Source organism: Orcinus orca, chromosome 9 (genome assembly GCF_937001465.1).
Source record: "Orcinus orca chromosome 9, mOrcOrc1.1, whole genome shotgun sequence".
NCBI classification, from domain to species: domain Eukaryota; kingdom Metazoa; phylum Chordata; class Mammalia; order Artiodactyla; family Delphinidae; genus Orcinus; species Orcinus orca.
Window position 1 is genome coordinate 52495088 of NC_064567.1, and position 23145 is coordinate 52518232.

General features: G+C 37.1%; 1 protein-coding gene and 1 long non-coding RNA gene across 2 annotated transcripts in view; both read left to right on the plus strand.

The window, feature by feature from the left end:
• The window catches only part of ZNF804B (zinc finger protein 804B), a 502144-nt gene that overhangs the window by 50163 nt on the left and 428836 nt on the right, over positions 1 to 23145 (plus strand). The window lies entirely within an intron of this gene.
• LOC125965390 (uncharacterized) overlaps positions 1702 to 23145 on the plus strand; it is a 208018-nt gene continuing 186574 nt past the window's right edge. Inside the window, exon 1 of the long non-coding RNA XR_007479205.1 lies at positions 1702 to 1733. This is a non-coding gene — a long non-coding RNA (uncharacterized LOC125965390). The remainder of the gene's footprint in view (positions 1734 to 23145) is intronic.

A 23145-nucleotide genomic window follows, 5' to 3' on the forward strand; every position in this document is an offset into this window, starting at 1 on the left:
GTCCTCCATCATCATTTCTCAGTGCTAGCATCTGCTGGAGATGCATGAATGCTTCTCTGGTCCATGCCTCATCTGTTACTCTAGTTCCTTGTTTCTATGACAGGGACCTCTCAGCATATATTGCCACTGTTGACCTCAAAGAAAAACCATTTCAATATGAATACTTATCCCAGGAGGGATCCTAGGCAAAACTACACTGGACTCGGTGTGTCTTTGTGTGCTGAAATATTGATAAATAATTATGTTGTGCCTCTTTTAGCCTCGAGAAGTTCTAAGCATTACATTTTGTAAGATATTGGCTGAAATAATTAGAAGGTCTAAACTCCTAACCCAGTGATCTAGTTAGTAGAAATAATTATGATTTCCATGTGAATATTTTGTGTTCTTGTAAAACTTTTAAATTTTCAGTTGGCTAAGCCACTTTTGTTCAGTTGTGATATACTCAGAAAAATCCAACCATCGATACAAGATGCCTAAAAGCATAACTATAAAGGCAAAATTCTCAGAATCATATAGTAAGTTTTAGGGTCAAATATTAAGGTCATCTGGATCTCCCACTCCTTAGAATTTTCAACTCTTTTGGCCAAACAGCTTGAGTATTTGTTACACTTGCTGTTGCACTAGTCTGGCCTAGTCATTGCCTGACAGGTTAAATCTCTATCTATTCCACAAAATATTGTACCTAATTACTGTGGAGCCGTATTCAATGTCTATCTCGTGTGTGTGTGTAAATTTTCAGTAATAAGACAGCACTACAGTAAAAAGAAAGCATACTTTTAAACTTCAACTCTTGACTAAAGGCCTACTATGGATTCAGGCTCACAGGATTGTGGGAAGTGATATTTAATGAGTTTCCAGATGTGGAGGTGAATGGTGTGACTTGTTTGCAGTATCTCATCCTTAGTTGTAGAATTTGCCTCCAATGATATATTTAAGAACCAGGCTAGTCTTATATTTTTTATAAAGTCATTCTCTAAGACCTAGGCCTCAAAAAAGGAGGAAAATTGTTCTATTGTATTGAAAAACAACACTGGCCTAGTACATATCATTTTTGCCTTTAAGAAACTGTAAATTAAAAAATAGTCAATAGCTTTTTTGACTGAAGACAACTTTCCACTTACAACTTATACTTTTAAAAAGTGGATCTTTAGAAAAAGTAAAATCTTTTCAGGGAAAACTAAAGCACTCATGCTCTGCAAAATTTTAAAAATATGTTATCAGGTTGTGATTGCTGTTTTCTATTTGACTTATTAATTTGCTTTAAGTGGCATAATTTTACTATCATCCTTTAAGCCATTTTTATATGGTGAAATAAAAAGGTGGGCAATGAAAGGAGCAAATATAAGTTTATGTTATGAAAAGTTAAAGAAGAAGAGATTTGTATTGGTAGGGTGATGGTAAAGTGAAATAAAATTGAGCCACAGCATACAGGGAGCTAGATTAAATCTTGAATGCTTTGTGTTACGTGAGTAGAAAAGAACCATCCCTCTGAATACCTGATAACGTCTGAATGGAGAGAGTGTTGCTATACAGCAGTATCTGGAATATACAATATAATCAGGGTATCTGAAGCCAGAATCTATTTATCTTAAATTAATCATTTTTCTGAGTAGGCCGATGATAATCCTGGTGCTGGATGCCAATGTCTTTTTATTCACGGCACAGATACCACTGGAGCTCTCCTAGATTGGTGAGAACTATACAATATGAAGGATTTCAGCTGTAACTCTTTTGTAAGTTTATGGACTGCTTTTTTGATTTTTTGACATTCTTTTGGCATTGAGAATCAGTAAATAATTGTTTCTAAAATGAGCACATTTAGAGCACAATTGAGCACAATTAAGTCTATTTTACCTTTCTGCCTTCAGGAGAGTATAAACAGGGTGTTCTAAGTATGAGGCGGCAGCATCGTTTCTCCTTCGCTATTAAATTCTATAGTCAAATTGGTGTTTCTATAACTGAAGTGAAAAAGACTCCACTAAGGTGCTGAGCTCTCTGGGTGTTGGGACTCTGCTGTCAGTGGGAGCTATAGGGTGAGGGGCAGCATGGTGGCTGTGATACAGCTAACTTCCTATGCCCATGTGACACCACATTGCAGGCCAAGCAATTGAGCTTGCACTTTACTTCACTCTCTCTTCCAAAAAGTATACTGGAGAAGTGGTCTGATTCTCTTTAAATAAATAAATAATAAATTTTTAAGAAGTAGAACTTATTTCCTAAGCTTTGTCAGTTAAGTGTTATATTATCAACTTGCCTGGGGTAGAAGGTACGGTAGCAGAAAGACAGTGACGTTTCTTTGCCCCCAAACTGAACGGTTTACCAGTGATTTAACAGTCTTCTCACTCCTGCTTTCTCTCCAAATCCATGTGCATATATACATGTTCATCAGGAGAAAGACTTTAGACACTGTGGCTGCTAGCTGTAAGAGAGATCTAAAATTCAGTCAAATGTTGTGGAATATATGTATATGTAGGAATTGTGGTCCTAATGGAAAGAAAGAATCTAAAAATAATTCAGAACTGAATGAAACAGTGTCTCAACATTGTTGGATTTAATTAAATGGCATAGTTAGGATGAAAGTTAATCTAACTTAAAAATTTGAGAAGGGTATGAGTAAATCTGGAATATGGGCTATGTCACTTTCAACATTTTGAACTCAACCCTCGCTAAGTTACAAAGTCCCTGTTATAGACTATGAATAGGTCTCAAGGTGACCTTTAATGGCACTGACCAAAATCCAGTCAGCAGCTTGGTGAAAATCTCCAACCAACATACAGCTTCAATTGGCTGAGAAGGTAACCTCAAAACTATTTGTAGTGATATCCATTCCTTCATGGATAAAGAGCTTTTAACCTTGGAAGATTTATAATTTACAGTAGAAATATTTAGCCTAGTTAAATGTTTAGCAGCAATATTTTTGTGTTAAGAAGAGATCTGTGCGTACTTGATATTTAAGGATTTCTAGTGTGTAAGAGAATTTTCCCCACCAAGTAACAGCCTAGACTTTTGATTCTATCTTAAAATGTGTAATAGAATAAATTATTTAAATGTTTTGATTGATTCACTTTAAGTTGAAATCTTAACAAGTTACGTATAGTATTGGATCATTTAAGATTTTACATATTTATCTATAATCTATCCATCTGTTTATCTACCTATCCATTCAGTTTTTCTGACAGACAATTTTTAAAGGGATAGCTTTTAAAACAAGAATTATTTTTAAAAATTGGACCAGTTATCAGTCAAAATCTTCTTATAAGTTACTATTAAAATATTTTAGACTAATAATTTGTAAATTGATCTAAAAACTTAAGGGTGAGTTAGGCTTTTAAATTTGCACCTTGAATAAATTTAATATTAAGCTTTCAAACCAAAGGAAACCTAGGAATGGTCTTTTCTATGCATAAAATCTTCTCTCAAGGACACAGAAACACTCTTTATTGACAACATTGATTTGTCTTCTCCCTTATCAGAATGTGAGGAGATAGCAGTCAGTACTTTCAGTTAGTTCAGCGTGAATGCCTCCTGTCCAGGTGTCCTCAGCCTCTCAGCTGTGTTGCTTCTTCTGACAGTGGAAGGTTGCCATCATTAATAATGGTGATTAGTGCCCCCTCTCAGAGACCAAGGTAAAGCAGTATAAACAAAACTGAGAAGTGGCTCATATGCATTCTGGCCAGGTTTCCACTCCTTTATTATTTTATATGACCAGGTCATATACATTTCTTATAGAAAATTTTGAAAACAAAGAAAAGGAACAAGAAGATCATATTTACCTGAACATCACAATTCAAGAAATTAACAATTATGCATATTTTGTGATTCTCTTTTTCAGTTGCAGCTGTGTGTAGTTATGTGTTTAGTTTCACATATAATGAGTTTTACTTAATATACATCACTGATGTTGTTACACACACACACATACATTTTTCACCCTGTGTTATGGCTTTCTACTTTGCTTTTACCACATAGTAACATATTATGAATGCCTTTTAGTGTTAATAAAACATAAATAAATACAAAAGTACATTAAAAGTATATTTTAAAAACCTGTGTAAAAGTATATAAAGGCATACACAATGTGTTAATAAAACATAAAGCAATAAAATTATGTTTAGTGGCTACGTAGATTACAATGTACAGATGCTTTTATTAACAGATCCTCTTGAGCATTTTAAATTGTCTAAATCTTTCTTAAAATAAGCAACACTAAATGAACATCTTTGAATCTTCATTTTTGTTAATTCATTTCATAATTTCATTAAGATAATTCCAGATGTGAAATATCTGGAGGAATGATTATATATTTTGTAAGGGTTTAGAATCATATTGTCAAGCTCCCCTCCAGAAATATGGGGAGTTACTGCCCATACCAGTTACTGCCCAGCTATTTCTCTAAAGAGCCCTAGTTTCTTTTAGTTGAGAATGATGTTTAGAAATTAGTATCCGGGCCCTAGGTCTACTAGTTGCTGTTGAAATGAAACTGATCCCAGGCCCTCCTCAGTGGACAACACACACACACACACACACACACACACACACACTCTCTCTCTCTCTCTCTCTCTCTCTCTCTTAAATTGATACTTCTATATATATATATTGAAAATCATTTGTTCATGCTGATTGATACCTCCAATTTCAATTCATCACCACAGGATAGTGTTCTAGTTTTCTTTCCATGTTTGTAACTCCTTTCTTTAACAGCAAGATGCCTGTTGCCTTCTCCCCATGTGATTACTTATTCACCACACTTGAACTCCATCCTTCCTTAACAAGCTGCCCTCTGCATGGGTGGTTAGTACTGCCCCACCCAGTGGCTTTGTGACTGAATTATCCATGAAGGGGAAGAAAGGAAAGGGAAAGGGTAAAGAGAAGATATTAGGGCCATTTTTTCCTGTTTAAAACCTTTTTTATTTGTAATTGTATTTATAAAAATAAACTTTTATTTTAGAATAGTTCTGGTTTACAAAATAATTGCAAATATAGTACAGAGAATTCTGGTTTACCCCACACCCATCTTACCTGTTGTTAAGATCTTACAATAGTATATTTGTCACAACTAATGAACTGACGTTGATAGATTTTTATCAGATATAGTCCATACATGATTATCATTTCTAGTAACATTTTTAAAGGGAAAAAATAATTTTATTCCTGTGTTTTCAATTTACACTTTATTTTCACTGCTATTTTCCCCACTGGACTCGATTGTTATTCAGATAGAGAACATTGAAATTGCTGGTGTGGTAGGAATTCATAGGAGATCATCCTCCTTATTTATAGATTTTCTGGGGTTTTGTTGCAGCAACCTGTTATCTGTAACCCAGCGTGCTTTATTTATTTATTTATTTTTACTAGACAGATAATCTTATGAGGTAAGGTCTGCAAAGTGCCTGGCACAGTGCTCAGGCCATGTTATTTATCAGACAGCAAGTGCACAGCATTAGGGGGCCATGGGTTTTGCAGTTGCCTGCAAAAATAGGTTTGAGACCAAGAAAAAAAATCTATTCCCTGGAAATTATGAAAAAAGGCAAACTCTAAATGAATAAATGTTTTATTAAATATCTGTGAAGTATAACATTATTGTCAACTTCATGAGTTGTTAAATGTAGTATTCACCAAAAATGTCATATTTGAAAACAATTTGTAGGCTAGATTTTCCACAGAATGATTGCTGAGAAATCAGAGCTTATTCTAGTTAAATGAACAATGTGTAGTCAATAATTTCAAAACCAAAGTGATAATAGTAATTATGTCTAATATTTTTCCCAGCTGAAATTATTTTAATATGGGATCAGAATGAATTTTAATATGCTTGTTAGCATACCTATGATGATCATAAAAATTTCCCACCTAGCAGGTAGTGAGTGACCAGCAAATGTTACTTCTCTTTCCTGCTCTTTCTCTATTTGAATGAATACTTTATACCATGGGAAATAATGACTTGATAATGTAGAAAATACACTCAGTGGCAAATTCCAACAGATTTGGCGATTTTAATTCATTTTGAGGAATAGAGTAGAAGTAGGATATAGTGAGAAGAAACCCAGACTTATAGGCTGAAGTGTTGGCTGACTTTCTGCTCTGCCACTTACTTGCTCCTAAATATCAGGGTGCTGCATGCTGTCTGACTTTCGATTGCATCATCTGTAAAATACTAATGGCAGCTGTGTTTCTACACTGAAGTAATGCTTCTGAAATCACTTAGTGAATGGTCAGGTCTATCAAAATGATAAGCGAAATTACTGATCATGATTCTTATTGTTGGCACTACTATGGTGTTTATTTAGATATATGTCAGAAACAATAAGATTGACATAATCAGAACATTTTAGGCTCGTCCCATAGTATTTAATGTCAGTTTTTACAAAGTACAGATTCTGTAAGTAAACAACAACAGGAGATATTAGAGTGCTTGACTGTATTCTCTCCCTTGCCCATTGTAATTCCCTATGAAAGTACATCCAGGAAGTATAGTTTGTCTTGTTAAGCTTTTTAAAAGTAACTTTTGAAGATCCTCTAGACATTTTCATCAGTTTTCTGAACTTACTGTCATTTTAAGTTGTAATGAAAGCTCTATCCCAAGTGTTGTATGGGATAAATACTTTTATGCCGCTTCTTTCTTTAGCAGTACAGGCATGACCTGAAATGAGAAAAGCTTTTCTTTTAGTTCCAAACTAATTTAAGAACTCTAAGGTATGTCCACTCTAAGGTGGACATACAGATTCATAATTGGTGATACCTTTCACAGCATAGATGTTTGAGAAATCAAATGTCTGAAAAACGAACAAAATACTTGATTTTTTTTTAATGGAGCAGGTGTGGTGTTCCATTTTTGGAAAGCTAAAAATTAGCACTATTTTGTTAAATACCATCCCTGCAGGCAATCCAGTGGGTGGGTGTGAACCTTTACAGGCACAAGGGGAAGCAACAGCAGAATGGAATCCTGTCAGCTCCCTCCTAAAAACCAGAGATATCAATCTGTGAACCTCCCTCTCACAGAACTCCTGCTTCTGTCTGATCTCTTCCAGGGGGCCTTGATCAGAATGTTGGGTGGCTCTCAGTCTTTAAAATCTCCTAGCCTGGTTGCTCACAGTGTTCTGCAGCACAGCTAAGACAGAAGGGAGCGGGGCAGATAACCCACACTTGTGCACGGGGCCCCGGGGGTGAGGAGACTCCCAAGCTGCCCTCCACAGGAGCCTCCTCTTCTTATTGCCACTCGCATCGCCTGGAGTTGAATTAGGACTGAGGAGAAAGAAAGTGTTTGGAAGGAAAGGGGAGACTCAATGGCGTAAGCGGGTAATTCTAGCTGTGGATGATGAAAATGCATTAACACACAACTTGAGGTGTCCTCTAGTGCTAGGAATCTACCTAAGACTCCTCAGCATGGAAGAGAGAGGGGGATAGAAGAGACTGTGGCTATCTTGTGGTGAACATGGTCACAAAGCATTTGAAGTGTTTGGTTTCGCCGGTGCTGCAACAAATAGTAGTCTACAAATGCCACCGTCACATCATGAAGGCTGACCTCCCTTCCCTTGCCCGAATCTCCATGGGTTTCTCTAAATCACTCACAATCACTTCTAGTGGGAAATTCTGAATTTGGCCTATGAAAGGTGGTTTAGGGCATGGATTTATAATACACAGCAGTATCTATTGTGTAAATGTCAAGAACGACCTTTGTAATGTGAGTTTACAAAGAAACTACAGTAAAACCATAATTCCCTGGTCACGATAAATCCTGGCCAACAAGTCCAGGTCCAGTGGGCATCACTAAGTGTTCATAGTAATCCCAAGACTGCAATTTGTGTTTGTTGAAATCTTACTTCAAATGAAAGAATTAGTTTTAAATAATGACCAGATAAAAAGAATCTATTTGTGATTTAACTCAATATTCTTAGTTTTTCTGTGTTTCTGTTTTTTCTCTAATAGATCTTTATTGGAGTATAATTACTTCACAATACTGTGTTGTTTCTGTTGCACAACAAAGTGATTCAGCCATATGCATACACATGTCCCCATATCCCCTCCCTTTGAGCCTCCCTCCCATCCTCCCTATCCCACCCCTCTAGGTCATCGCAAAGCACCGAGCCGATCTCCCTGTGCTATGCCGCTGCTTCCCACCAGCCAATTATTTTAACATTAGGTAGTGTGTATATGTCGATGCTCCTCTGACTTCGCCCCAGCTTTGCCCACCCTACCTCATGTCATCAAGTCCATTCTCTATGTCTACCTCTTTATTCCTGCCCTGAAATTAGGTTCATCAGTACCATTTTTTTTTTTTTAGATTCCATATATATGCATTAGCATATGGTATTTGTTTTACTCTTTCTGACTTACTTCACTCTGTATGACAGACTCTAAGTCCATCCACCTCACTACAAATAACTCAATTTCATTTCTTTTTATGGCTGAGTAATATTTCATTGTATATACGTGCCACATCTTCTTTATCCATTCATCTGTCGATGGATACTTAGGTTGCTTTGATGTCCTGGCTATTGTAAATAGAGCTGCAATGAACATTGTGGTGCATGTCTATTTTTGAATTATGGTTTTCTCAGGGTATACGCCCAGTAGTGGGATTGCTGGGTCATATGGTAGTTCTATTTTTAGTTTTTCAAGAAACTTCCATATTGTTTTCAATAGTGGTTGTATCAATTTCCATTCCCACCAACAGTGCAGGAGGGTTCCCTTTTCTCCACACCCTTTCCATCATTTATTGTTTCTAGCTTTTTTGATAATGGCCATTCTGACAGGTGTGAGGTGGTACTTCATTGTAGTTTTGATTTGCATTTCTTTAATAATCAGTGATGTTGAGCATCTTTTCATGTACCTCTTGGCCATCTGTATGTCTTCATTGGTAAAATGTCAATTTAGGACTTCCGCCCATTTTTTAACTGGATTGTTTGTTCTTTTGATATTGAGCTCCATGAGCTGTTAGTATATTTTGGAGATGAATCCTTTGTCGTTTCATTTGCAAATATTTTCTCCCATTCTGAGGGTTGTCATTTTGTCATGTTTATGGTTTCCTTTGCTGTGCAAAAGGTTTTAAGTTTAATTAAGTCCCATTTGTTTATTTTTGTTTTTATTTCTGTTACTCTAGGAGGTGGGTCAAAAAAGATCTTGCTGTGTTTTATGTCAAAGAGTGTTTTTACTATGTATTCATCTAAAAGTTTTATAGTGTCTGGTCTTTCATTTAAGTCTTTAATCCATTTGGAGTTTATTTTTGTGTATGGTGTTAGGTAGAGTTCTAATTTCTTTCTTTTACATGTAGCTGTCCAGTTTTCCCAGCACCACTTATTGAAGAGGCTGTCTTTTCTCCATTGTGTGTTCTTGCCTCCTTTGTCATAGATTAGGTGACCACATGTGTGTGGGTTTGTCTCTGGGCTTTCTGTCCTGTACCACTGATCAATATTTCTGTTTTTGTGCCAGTACCATACTGTCTCGATTACTGTAGCATTGTGGTATAGTTTGAAGTCAGGGGGCCTGATTCCTCCAACTCCGTTTTTCTTTCTCAAGATTGCTTTGGCTATTTGGGGTCTTTTGTGTATCCATACGAATTGTAAAAACTTTTGTTCAAATTCTGTGAAGAATGCCATTCGTAGTTTGATAGTGATTTCATTGAATCTGTAGATTGCTTTGGGTAGTAGAGTCATTTTCACAATGTTGATTCTTCCAATCCAGGAACATGGTATATTTCTCCATCTGTTTATGTCATCTTTGATTTCTTTCATCAGTGTTTTATAGTTTTCTGAGTACAAGTCTTTCACCTCCTTAGGCAGGTTTATTCCTAGGTATTTTAACTTTCTGTTGCAAAGGTAAGTGGAAGTTTTTCCTTAATTTCTCTTTCTGATTTTTCGTTGTTGGTGTATAGGAATGCCAGAGATTTCTGTGCATTAATTTTGTATCCTGCAACCTTACCAAATTCATTGATTAGTTCTAGTAGTTTTCTAGTGGCATCTTTCGGATTTTCTATGTATAGTGTTATGTCATCTGTAAACAGTGACAGTTTTAATTCTTCTTTTCCAATTTGTATTCCTTTTATTTGCTTTTCTTCTCTGATTGCCATGGCTAAAACTTCCAAAACTATGTTGAATAATAGTGGGGAGAGTGGACCTCCTTGTCTTCTTCCTGATCTTAGTGAAAGTGCTTTCAGTTTTTCACCATTGAGTGTGAAATCAATGCTTGATGTGGGTTTGTCATATATGGCATTTATTATGTTGAGGTAGATTCCCTCTATGCTCATTTTCTGGAGCGTTTTTATCATAAGTGGGTGTTAAATTTCGTCAAAAACTTTTTCTGCATCTATTGAGATGATCATATAGTTTTTATTCCATAATTTGTTACTGTGGTGTATCACATTGATTGACTTGCATATATTGAAGAATTCTTGCTCCCTGGCATAAATCCCACTTGATCATGGTATATGATCCATTTAATGTGCTGTTGGATTCTGTTTGCTAGTATTTTGTTCAGGATTTTTGCATCTATGTTCATCAGTGATATTGGTTTATAATTTTCCTTTTTTGTGGTATCTTTTTCTGGTTTTGGTATCAGGGTTATGGTGGCTTCGTAGAATGAATTTGTGGGTGTTTCTCCCTCTGCAGTTTTTTCAAAGAGTTTGAAAAGGATCAGTGTTAGCTCTCCTCTAAATGTTTGATGGAATTCACCTGTGAAGCCATCTGGTCCTGAACTTTTGATTGTTGGAAGATTTTTAATTACAGTTTCAATTTTATTACTTGTGATAGGTCTGTTTATATTTTCTAATTCTTACTGTTAAGTCATGGAAAATTGTACCTTTCCAAGAATTTGTCCATTTCTTCATCATTGTCCATTTTATTGGCATATAGCTGTTTGTAGTAGTCTCTTATAATTCTATGTATATCTGCAGTGTCAGTTGTGATTTCTCCTTTTTCATTTCTAATTTTATTGATTTGTGTCCTCTCCCTTTTTTTTTTGGTGAGTCTAGGTAAGGGTTTATCAATTTTGTTTATCCTCTCAAAGAACCAGCTTTTAGTTTTATGGATTTTGCTATTGTTTTCTTCATTTCTATTTCATTTATTTCTGCTCTGATCTTTATGATTTCTTCTACTGACTTTGGGTTTTCTTTGTTCTTCTTTCTCTAGTTGTTTTAAGTGTAGGGTTAGATTGTTTATTTGAGATTTTTCTTTTTTCTTGAGGTGAGATTTTATTGCTAAAAACTTCCCTCTTAGAACTGCTTTTGCTATGTCCCATAGGTTTTGGGAAGTCGTGTTTTCGTTGTCATTTGTTTCTATGTATTTTTTATTTCTTCTTTGATTTCTTCAGTGATCTCTTGGTTATTTAGTAGTGCACTGTTTAGCCTCCATGTATTTGTGTTTTTTACAGGTTTTTTTTCTGTAATTGATTTCCAGTCTCATAGCGTTTTGGTCAGAAAAGATGCTTGATATGATTTCAATTCTCTTAAATTTTCCAAGGCTTGATTTGTGACCCAAGATGTGATCTATCCTGGAGAATGTTCCATGTGCACTTGAGAAGAAAGTGTATTCTGCCACTTCTGGGTGGAATGTTCTATAAATATGAATTAGATCTATCTGGTCTATTGTGTCATTTAAAGCTTGTGTTTCCTTATTTATATTCTGTTTGGATGATCTATCCATTGGTGTAAGTGGGGTGTTAAAGTCCCCTACTATTATTATGTTACTGTCGATTTCTCCTTTCATGGTTGTTAGTATTTGCCTTATGTATTGAGGTGCTCCTATGTTGGGTGCACAAACATTTATAATTGTTATATTCTCTTCTTGGATTGATCCCTTGATCATTATGTAGTGTCCCACCTTATCTCTTGTAACAGTCTTTATTTTAAAGTCTATTTTATCTGATGTGAGTATTGCTGCCCAGCTTTCTTTTGATTTCCATTTGCATGGAATATCTTTTTCCATCCTTTCACTTTCAGTCTGTATGTGTCCCTAGGCCTGAAGTGGGTCTCTTGTAGATAGCATATATATGGGTCTTGTTTTTGTATCCATTCAGCCAGTCTGTGTCTTTTGGTTGGGGCATTTAATCCATTTACATTCAAGGTTATTATCAATATGTACGTTCCTATTACCATTTTCTTAATTGTTTTGGCTTTGTTTTTGTGGATCTTTTTCTTCTCTTGTGTTTCCTGCTTAGAGAAGCTACTTTAGCATTTGTTGTAAAGCTGGTTTAGTGGTGTTGAATTCTCTTAACTTTTGCTTGTCTGAAAAGCTTTTTACTTCTCTGTCAATCTGAATGAGATCCTTGCTGGGTAGAGTAATCTTGGTTGTAGGTTTTTCTCTTTCAGTACTTTAAGTATATCCTGCCACTCCCTTCTGGCCTGCAGAGTTTCCACTGAAAAATCAGCTTATAACCTTATGGGGATTCCTTTGTATGTTATTTTTTATTTTTCCCTTGCTGTTTTTAATATTTTTTCCTTGAATTTAATTTTTGTTAGTTTGATTAATATGTGTCTTGGTGTGTTTTTCCTAGGGTTTATCCTATATGGGACTCTCTATGCTTCCTGGACTTGGGTGACTATTTCCCATGTTAGGGAAGTTTTCCACTGTAATCTCTTCAAATATTTTCTCATACCTTTTCTTTTTCTTCTTCTGGGACCCCTATAATTCGAATGTTGGTGCGTTTAGTGTTGTCCAAGAGCTCTATGAGATTGTTTTCAATTCTATTCATTCTGTTTTTCTTTGTTCTGCTCCTCTGCAGTTATTTCTACCATTTTATCTTCCAGTTCAATTATTCGTTCTTCTGCCTCTTATTCTGTTATTGATTCCTTCTAGTGTATTTTTCATTTCAGTTATTGTATTGTTTATCTCTGTTTGTTCTTTAGTTCTTCTAGATCTTTATTAAACATTTCTTGTATTTTCTCAACCCGTGCTTCCATTCTCTTTCCGAGATTCTGGATCATCTTTACTATCATTACTCTGAATTCTTTTTCAGGTAGATTGCCTATTTCCTCTTCATTTATTTGGTCTTGTGCTCCTTCATCTGTAGCATATTTTTTTGCCATCCCTTTTTTTTTTTTTTTTTTTTTTAATGAGTGGGATAATGTTCCTTTTTTACTGGTTGTTGCCCTGAGGCTTCCAATACTGGAGTTTATATGCTGTTGGGTAGAGCTGGGTCTTGGTGCTGAGGTGAGGACCTCTGTGAGACCTCACTCCGATGAATATTCCGTGGAGTCTGAGGTTCTCTGTTAGTTCAGTGGTTCAAACTCGGAGCTCCTACTGCAGGCGCTTCTGCCCAACCCTGGGCTCACGAACCAAGATCCTGCAAGCCGTGTGGGGTGAAAAAAAAAGAGAACAGTAGCAAAGTAAAAAATAAAATTAGACTAGGAAACTAACAGATATGTTAGAAAGAATGTAAAAATAAAAATATAGATGCATCAACAACCGGAAGGTACATCAGTAACACAAAAGTAAAGAAAGAGGAGGGAAAAGAAAAAAAAATGAGGGAGGAGGCCTTGGCTGTGGAGGGCGGAGCCTAAGCAAGGGCGAGATTTGGGTGGTGAGCAGGGCCAATGGAAAAGGCCCTGGGGGCTGTGGGGGGTGGGGCTTAGGCTCAAGGAACAGAAGGGGCCCAGGCCTGCCCCCCCACCCCTGGTCTCAGAGGGCAGGGGACCTCACCTGGGACCCAAGCAGGCTTCCTGGGCTCAAGTGAACAGGGCAAATGCCCTCCTCTCCTCTCCTGCTCCTCCGGTTTGGGGTCTGGGAGGGCCCCTCCCGCCTGCCTCTCCTGATCTCCCCTGCCTCCCTCCTGTGCCCCCAGGACCAGTGCGGCGGGGGGAGGGGGGCCGTGGATGGCAGGGGACCTGCCTGGGAGCTCATCAGGCTCCTCGTGCTGGAGTGCGCAGGGCACTTGCCCTGCGTTCCTCACCCACTCCTCCCGGAGGGCCCCTCCCGCCTGCCTCTCTTGTTCTATCCTCGGCCTCCTTCCTATGCCCCCAAGGACCCACGTGACCTGGAGGGGGTTTGGGGGGCAGGGGATCAGCCTAGGAGCTCAGCAGGCTCCTCGTCGTTTTTCTGTGTTTTGAACAACCACAAACAGCATTCATAAATCCGCGTTTCCAACACAGATTGATTTTAAATTTTGAAAGGTGTCTCTTGTATATGAACATGGGAATGAGGAAAAGATAGTATTGCCAAAGCAATATTAGCAAGTATTGTGAAGGGGTAGGAGCTTCAAACTCAGTGACAGTTACTTAGCAGTGACTCTTATCTCTAAACAATATCCTTTAGTTATGTACAAGGTTATCGGGTACTTGCAGAAATTTAGAATTGCAACCTCATAACCAACCCTCATGTGTAATTCTAAAAGAGAAATACCAAAGTCACACATTTTTTCTGGAAAATGTTAGTTTCTTTTCTTTAAAAATTTATTTCTAACTAATATTATTTTTATCAAAACCAAAGAAAATACCCTACGGTTCTTAAAGAAGACATCTATTTTCTTGCCAGTTGGGAAAAATAAGTTATTATAACACATGTATTGTAACATAATCCACCCTATTACATATACACAGCATTTAGATCATAGGTCTACTGCTGATTTTAGTCTGCCACAATTTATACTATTGGTGCTTTATTTGAGGCGCTTTATATCATGAGAAGGAATACTGGAGCATCACTGGCTTTTGGAAACATTCTTTTCTATTATGGTAATGCAATAGTTTGCTACAGATGGAAAACCAAAATTTTCTCTATGGTATGGTGATACTATGAACTACCCAATATTTGGATATTGATATCCAAATCCAGCTGCAACACTGTTTAGAAAGATTATGTGAATATAAGACCAAATAACGATATTACATTTATTCATTTTGTTTTACCATAGTGATATTCTAAGCAGAGTTCTCAAGGCAATGGAACTATGCAGAAAAAGTCTTTTATTGTTGTGAGTTGAGATTTTTGGTTGTTTTTGTTTTTCTAAAGCGAATTTTATGGATTTTTAAAAAATTTTATTTTATATTGGAGTATAGTTGATTAACAATGTTGTGTTAGCTTCAGGTGTACAGCAAAGTGATTCAGTTATACATATACATGTATCTATTCTTTTTCACTTTTTTTTTTTTTTCCCAGTTAGGTTATTACAGAGTATTGAGCAGAGTCCCCTGTGCTATACAGTCGGTCCTTGTTGGTTATATATTTTAAGTGTAGCAGTATGTACATGTCAATCCCAAACTCATAATCAGGTTGAGACTTTGAAACAGCCTCAGTTTCATGAAAATTTGTTTTACAGAAGTGACACATCAAAAACAAACTTATTTTTATGGGAACAACAACAAAAGAGGCACTAAACATTGATCAGATAGCCTCATGATAGTCTATCCACAAGTAATTTGTTTGGTCATTTTCTCTGCTTAAAGTTCATTAACATTATTGCCACCCCTGTTTATAGTTATTGCTAAATGCAGCCCACAGGCCAGCTGGTGATGAGGGGAAGCCCTTTTATCCTAGAATGTTTAATTATCTCTTTCAGCCTGGGAAAGTACGGGCAAAAAGATAGGGAGCTTTAGTGTGAGAACAACTGAACGAAGTTCTATTTATTCTGATGCTTTTCCTCAATTGTAAAAAAAAGAGGTAATCCCACAGAGAAGCGGGGTGGAAAATGATAACATTCAATGAGACTTAACAGTAGCATCACAATTTTTAAGTGACATAAATTCCAAGAATAGCTCTGTTCATGACTACTTTTAAATACAAGTAAAATAAGCAAACACAATATGAATGATTTTCCCTTTTAATTTAGTCACCTCCTTGGTTCTGTCTCTTATCTTAAGTAATCAAGGGTTATCTAAACAAGCATTCACTTGGTAGAAAGAATTGTGTAAGAGTTGACAAGGTACATTGTTAGAATTACCTGTATGAATCTACTTATAAAAGTTCAATAAAAACATAGTACGTGTACACATTAGGGCTGGCATCAAAGTGTGAAGCACTGAAAAGGAAACCCTCAAAAGCCATCTCCATGATGGCTATTACACAGTTTCAGCCTGCCCGGGGCAGTGGTCCTTCCAGGGGATGTAAGAATTTGAAGTCTATCCATATTGGAGGTTTGCAGATATACTGACATGTTTGGCAAATTCAGTATCCCCTAACTAAAGCCCCAAGAATGGGACATTTTGGACATCTCAAGTTTCTAAGAGCCAGACGTCACCATAAGAACATTAGGAATTGGCAGGGGGCACCAGACTTAGGATCAGGGCCTGAATGCTGGGTGTGAAGGGAATGGGGAGGAGAGTCTGATGAGGAACGGCATTGGTTTCCAGTGCAGTGAGCTGAATACACTTGGTCACAACCCTTCTCACTCCCCAGACAGCATGAACTTCTGGCAAACTGGAAAGCGCTAGATGGATAGGATAGCGTCTGCTGTTGGGGCCGATCCACTTGCTGATGGCTGGACCCTGGAAGAGGAGGATGTTTCTTTACTGGTCTGAGATAATGATGAGATGAAAAGATGTGGAAACCAGAAAACTGATAGAGGCATTAAGTCCCCAGGGTCAACAGAAGCCAAGGGTTCCCACAGGGGGGACCCCAGAAATAATGGGCAGCAGCCTCAATGCCTGAAAGGGAGAGGGGAGTGAGGCAGCTGCAGCTGAGAGACCACTGTGCTGACTCTGATTCTGTGGTTTGGTTTATGCATGATAACCTTCTCCCCAAGCCCCATTATTCTGAGAGAATTTGAACAGACAAAGAAAGAAGCTTGAGTGTCTTGGTAAAGAAGACTACCAATTCAGTAGAAAACTACTGGTAAGGACCAAATTTTGTCTAGCACCTTCAAGTTAATTTTGTTTAAACACCACTTCTTGACCTGTTCCTGGCCCCTTGCTTTATCTTTTGCCTGCTTCTTTGCAGTCTCCTATAAGCCTGATGTTGAATACAGCCCCTTTTGCATTTTCATTGGCTTTCTGGCTCTGTTCTTAATTTTTAGATTACGTCTGAACCCTATCCCAGAATTCAAGTTAAATTTGTCCTATTGTTTTGGTGGGTGGATTTGCCAAAATAATATAAGCCAGAGTTTTACAATCAGCAGTAATGATTAAATAGGTCTATGAAGGAAGCTTAGGACAAATGGCTCATGGATTATAAGAGTTTTTAGTGAAGAAGGCAAGATTAATCAACTGTAACCATATAACTGAAGGCAAATCCAACACTCAAAGTTTTTACAGAGGCCTTAGAAGCTCACAGGCCTAAAAGGCAATGAAAGATTAGAGTTTTCTGGTACCTCTTTGTCTTCATCTAGTTCTATGTTCAAAGCGTTACCATTTTAAAAAAGCAGATGGAAGGATGGATTAGGGAGAGTAGGATGAGCTGAGTGGGATCCTGTGGGAGATGCTCCTGGGCAGAAGTGAAGATACTGATCTCATTTTCCAGAATCACATTTCTCAGAACGTCAGGTACTTGATGGGCAGAGCTACAGGCCCAGCCATTGGCGAGAGTGATAATACCACAGTTTATATGCTATGGAATTTCTCTCAGTCATCTCCAACAATCAACAGAGGAAGAAAAGACTGCAAGAGAAAGAAATGACTTAAATTTATGGAATCCAAAGACCACAGGGTACTAGCCTCTGAGCATCTGGTGTGTGGAGGGCCAGAGGTACCAACCAGATACACTGGGATGCCAGGGGAACTCTCAGATTACAACCCAGGTGCACCCTGGCCTGTCACTCTATCCCTGACTTCTTTACACATGTGGTGGCCTGCAGATACCTGGTCTCCACAGTGTGGTGAAGTCAAACAAAGTATTCTATTCTATAGTACAGAATAGTCTGTTACATCCCAGGAGACCTGGCCTCTAACCTTGACTTATCCACTGACTTTAAGTCACTCTTTTCCTCTGGCCCTCAGTTTCCTCATCTTTTGTAGAAGAATTTGAGTCTAGGTGATTTCTGACATTTCTTCCCAAACTGTGGACCTTTCACTTTATCTTTTGATAAAATCTTGCTGAGTGCCATTCTGTGCCTATATGATGATGCCTCTGTCTTAAGTCCTTCTTATGTCTCAACCAAGGTCCACCAAGTTCTGTTTGACTCAGTGTCCTTTTTGAATCAACACTGGCCTGGTCCATTCCTGCCTCATCTAAGACAGAACAACATAGGATGAAGAGCATTTATTTTATATGTGTATGTCCTTTTGGAGAATTCAGTTTTGAACTACAAAGTCAGCAAATATTTTGTTGTGGACAAGTCAGCTTGTCTTTTAATAGAACAGGAAGGTTTCTCATAAAAGATGATTCAAAATTCCTACAAGCCTTAATGATCTGTGCACTTAAAGTCATCATGAATGAACTATGTGAAAAAATACTTGAAAATGAATGATACAGTATTGTCAGGAAACACTAATCTCAGTGCTCATACTTAAATTCAATGAGTTTAATACTTCTATTTCTTTTTCTACAACTGATTTAATGTATTTGATTAGAGGAAATAGTTTGTAACATTTCAAAACCTTTTAATTCACACAATATCCTCTCAATAATGGTAACAAATTTTGATTTTGCAAACTGCTTCTAAGCAAGTCAGTTAACCTCACTGGATCTCCTTTTCCTCATCTGTAAATTGAAGAGGTTGAAATGGCTGATCTTGAAGGTACCTTCCAGTTTGCAAATGTTATGATCTGATGTTGCTTCTCATTTATTGTACACAGTGAGAACAACTGTTTCAGCAGCCAGGCACAAGAGAAAACCTAGTGATAATGGCTTGAACAGGGGTCTAATTAGGGCTTTTAGATATAAATTCAACTTATGCTAAGGTCTTTCTCATGAGACTTGGTTAGATGGTGGCTTTAAGGAATATTAGTAAGCTTGGGTGAATTCCAGTGCACCTTTATTTCATGGATCCAATATTTTTGCTTTACAGTAGAGTCATACTAACTTATTGTTATAAGTTCACAGTGTAGAAAGACTTTGACAATGGGGAATATTTTTTTAAAGGGAGAATGCTGAATATATTTTGCATAGGGTTACATAATTTTAGAGACAGAAGGGATCCTGGAAAATTTATGCTGACTTACTTGTATAGGAACAATGCTAAAAATAAGGCAATATATGGACCTGATTCATGAGTTGGAAGATTTTATATGGATAATTTTTTAGCAGAAAGGAGTATTTGAGGACTAAATAATAAAAGTGAATTTGTTTCCAAGATAAAACAATTGTCCCCATCATTCTTGCCAGATATCATGTAGAGAAATAAGCAGCAAAACTGAAAACAATTTTGAAAATTGTGTAGATTAATATTTTAAATATCATATACTGTGAACATTAGGTCTGTAAAACCTCATTGCTCAAAAATGGGCATTGTATTCAAATAAATAGGGGAAACAAAATTAAGTCATATTTTAACTATAGAATTTTTAGGAAGCTTAGTATTCTAGTTTGTGTTATATACTGTTAGTGTCCAAGAGAGGGATACAGCACACAGTTCTGTTGAGTAAATATTTGAATCAGGGAACCTTTAAGAATTTAGATATAGATTAAAATATAACTTAATAATTATAAAGAGAGGGTAGCAGTATAAAATTTTAAATTCTATGTGTTATAAATGTTATAAAACATTCAGCTTAAAAATATTAGTGGTTTGAGTTACTTGTGCAAATGTGTCTGTTTGTTAACTAACAATCACTTGGGCAAATATTTAGAACAACTTTTGTGACAATGCCACTTGCCTTTGATGTTCTGATCTGTCTCCCAGAGTTTCATTTTCGGTTTTCCCTCTCATCTGAGCTCTAGGTACACTTTTTAACTTGCACTCGGGCCCTCAACAGTGAAAGCGTAGAGTCCTAACCACTGGACCACCAGGGAATTCCCTTAACTTCTTAGTATCTGAACTGAATGTGACCCAACCTAGATTCTTCATCAATTGCCCACCTTCCTTGTCATGCACCTTCTTCTTTTTTTAAAAAAATATTTATTTATTTATTTGGCTGCGCTGGGTCTTAGTTGCGGCACGTGGGATCTTCGTTGTAGCATGCAGACTCTTAGTTGTGGCATGCATGTGGGATCTATTTCCCTGACCAGGGATGGAACCTGGGCCCCCTGCATTGGGAGCGTGGAGTCTTAACCACTGGACCACCAGGAAATTCCCCTTCATGAACCTTCTTCAGCATGCCACATCTCAGTAAACATGACGCACTTTGTCCTGTATGTCAGAAATCTGTGGGCCATTCTTCCCACTGATTATTACCAAATAATGACTAAATCCTGTTAATTTGACCTTCTAAGGCTCTCTTGAATCCATCCCATTCTTTGTCTCTGCTGCCAACAAGTTTAGATTAAGGTACTGACTTCCTTCCTATGCACAAGTGTAATAGCCTCCTAATAATCTCTCCAGTATACTTTTCCAAGTTCTTTTTCTTATTGTCATATTGATAAACACTTGAAACACAAATGCCATCATACCTCTCCCTCACTCAAAATAAGTCAGTTTGAAGAATAGAATTTTTCTATAATAAAATCATAGAAAAATGGGTAACAGTTCTGGCAGGTTTTCAAAAATAATAACACAAAGTGAGACAGTTTTGAAGAGGATCCAGTGTTCATTTTGACAATTTCCTGAAACCAGAAGAACTCTAGTTTTTCTTTATTGTTGGTCAGTGAGTTTCCTAAGATATCATCAAATTTAGGGAAAAATTTTAGGCAGAATTTAGGGGACAAAAAATACATTAAATTATCTAACATTAACTATTCTGTAGTAGTAGGAGTGCCCTGTGTTCTCATTACTGCTCCACCAGATAATTCAGCTACTGAACTGTTATGAGGATAGAGAGAGGAAGAAGAGAGAAGAGGAGGTAATTGTTTTGCTGGGCTATTCTATTATCCTTTATCTATTATCACGTATCTATTGTGGAGATTAGCTGTCTTGTTTTTGTTTTTTTTTTAAATGATCTATGAGGTCACTGTGAGGGCTCTGTTGACCAGACCATAGTGCTGAATCCCTTCTACCAAAGCCACATGGGCCCAAGCCTGTTCTCTAATTAAATATCAATCATTATTTTAGGAATGCCTCCTTGGTGAGACATCCCTTCCGGCGGTAATGAATCATAAAGCGTAAAGAAGACAGTTAAAGGAGTAACTAGTGAATCTGCATGGTCCTCTTAAAGGGAAAGTGAAAAACTCATTTTAGCCAGATATGAGATTAAACTTCGCAATTGATAATTTAAATGATTTCCCTTACTGAGAAAGCCAAGGAAGTTTCATATAACAAAATGAGCTAATATCTCATAGTATGTTTTAACTAAAAAAAAAAATACACTGAGAAAGTTGGTAATGTGTTATTTTAATGGCTTATGTGACTTTTATTCATGAGTTCCCCGAAGACTTTTTGTAGCCTGGAAGCAGTCATTTGTGAAAATGTTAAAGAGTTAAGATGTTTATTTTTTCATATAATATCCTCTTTGAGATGAAAATTAAAAAGTTGTGTTATTTAATCTTAAGTTGTGCTATAATATTTTTCTCTGAATATGTTATTGCACTAATGATTCTGATAGTATCATTAATTATGCTGTTGATTGTAATCATCTTGATTACCCTTACATCTTTTAAGGGTTTTTTTTCCTATATTAAAGGCATTTCTTTTTTTTTTTTTTTTCTGGTTGCACCGGGTCTGAGTTGCGGCTGGCAGGCTCCTTAGTCGCGGCATGCGAACTCTTGGTTGCGGTATGCAAGTGGGATCTAGTTCCCTGACCAGGGATCAAACCTGGGCCCCTGCATTGGGAACCCGGAGTTTTAACCGCTGCACCACCACAGAAGTCCCTTAAAGGCATTTCTAAACCATATATTTCTGTTGTTTGAAGAAAGTTAGTTAAGCTGCTATTTCATCTCTAATTTATGATTCTATAATCTCTCATGTGTCCACTGATATTTTGGCACAGTGCTGCACTGGCATAATTTGCTTAATGAGTGTGATGTAATGGGACTAAGAGGGAAAGAAAAAATACTGCAGGTACTTCTGGAGGATTTCTTAAAACCAGCTCATGCCTGATTGTTAAAAAGGAATTAGACTGAAGCTTGTATTGCCAAAGGCCATTAGGGAACTCACATTATGTAATTAAAGTGTTTATGCTGATCAAATTAACCAGAGCACAGAGTAATCCGTAATAGGGATGAAAAGTTATATTTTTTAAAAAGCTTGTCAAATTGAATGAGGCATGTTTTATTTTGGAATGATTTTAGAGTTACATGAAAGTTGTAAAACTAGTACTTTTTCTGTGTACTCTGTACCCAGCTTCCCCCAGTGGAAACATTTTATATAACCAGAGTACAATGATCAAAAGCTGGAATTGACCTTGGTGCAATACTGTTGACTAAAGATCTCATTTGGATTTTGCTAGTTTTTACACACACTCTTTGTGTATGTTTTGTGAAATTTTATCTTCAGTGTAGCTTCTATTTGCATTTCTTTTATGGTAAATGAAGTAAATATCTTTTCATAAGGTTAAACATCATTTTTACAGTTTTTATGTGAATTGCCTGTTCATGTATTTTGCCCATATTTCTGATTTTCAGATGACTCACCTCAAATTTTAAGAGTTATTAAAATAGTAGGGAATTCGCTCTTTATTTGTGATATATGTTGCAAGTATTTTATCCAGTTTGTTGTTTGGTTTTGACTTTTCTTACGTTATTTTTAATAACAGCTTTATTGAAATGTAGTTTACATACCATATGATTCACCCAGTTAAAGTGCATAAGTCAGTATTTTTAAGTGTATTCATGGAGTTGTGCAACCATCACCACAATTAATTTTATAAAATTTTTATCACCGCCCCCCAAAAAAACCATGGCCATTAGCAGTCTCTCTCAATTTCCTCCCCAAAACTCCCAGCCTTACCCAACCACCAACTTTCCTTCTAGCATTAAAGATTTGCCTATTCTGGAAATTTCTCCTTAATTCTTTAATTAATTTTGTACAATACGGTGTTTTTATTTTTTAATTTTTATTTTTTTTGCGGTACACGGGCCTCTCACTGTTGTGGCCTCTCCCGTTGCGGAGCACAGGCTCCGGACGCACAGGCTCAGCGGCCATGGCTCACGGGCCCAGCCGCTCCGCAGCATGTGGGATCTTCCCGGACCGGGGCACGAACCCGTGTCCCCTGCATCGGCAGGCGGACTCTCAACCACTGCGCCACCAGGGAAG